Here is a 980-nt window from a genome sequence, read left to right as displayed (position 1 = left end):
TGTTAATGACATAAAGCCGGTATTTTAGGCTCCTCAAAATAATGATACTCCTCAGTAATGGTTCTTCCACAGTGCCTTCATTTTGATTGGAGATTAGCTCACACGCAGAGAAGGTGGAGTGGGAGGCCTAGGTGCTCCTATGTCCTAGGGCACGCAGCGCAGTAGGGACCCGTGGAGGTGGCCCAGAGCAGGAAGTGGGGTTTAGGGGGCAACTGTGTTCTGCCTCAGCTTCTGGGATCTCCGCTCGGCCAGGGCCTTTCCATTGTGGTGGGAAGAGGAGGTGTGGCCGTGGCAGGGGCCCCCGGCACTGGCCCGCCCCCTGAGGAGGTGTGGCCATGGCAGAGGCTCCAGCCATGGCCCGGCCCCACCCCCAACACACATGGGAGGGTGACAGGGTCCCTGGGCTTTAGAAGGAATCCTGGGGCAGCTGGTTGGTGGGTAGGCACTGCGTCCTACGTGGCCAACTATGCATTTTGAGTCTCAGTCCTGGTGGCTTGAAAATTCACAGGGGCCAGGACCAGCAGTTGGCATAATGGCTATGTTGCTGGACTCCCATGTAGTCAACTGCAGTTCGAGTCCTGGACCCAGTGGCTTAAATTCATGCCGGGCATGTGTGCATGAATGCCCAAGATCCTGAGGGGAGAATGGAGAAGGCATTGAGGCATGGCCTCAATGATTTCTTGCTGTCTCTCCGTCTCTCTTTCTGGTGAGCACACGTGCCCTATAGCAACAACAACAAAAACTCTCAAAAAAAAAAAAAAAAAAATCACAGTGGCCGAGAGAGAGGAGCAGGAGGAGGAGGGGTCTCGGTGTGGTCATTCTCCTTGGAGGGTAATTGCTCGCTTTCTCTCTGTGGCAAATACACAGAGACGAATTTAAAAATTGAAAAGAAAAGAAAAGAAAAGGAGAAGAAAAGGAGAAGAAAGCCATCTTGCATTTAGCCCCATCCCAAGTGGCCAGAGTAAGCAGCAGGCGCCGGG

This window comes from Tupaia chinensis, unplaced genomic scaffold (assembly GCF_000334495.1).
Source record: "Tupaia chinensis unplaced genomic scaffold, TupChi_1.0 Scaffold000496_1, whole genome shotgun sequence".
Taxonomy (NCBI): domain Eukaryota; kingdom Metazoa; phylum Chordata; class Mammalia; order Scandentia; family Tupaiidae; genus Tupaia; species Tupaia belangeri.
The sequence above is the reverse complement of the archived record's forward strand: the minus strand, read 5'-3'. Positions refer to the sequence as shown.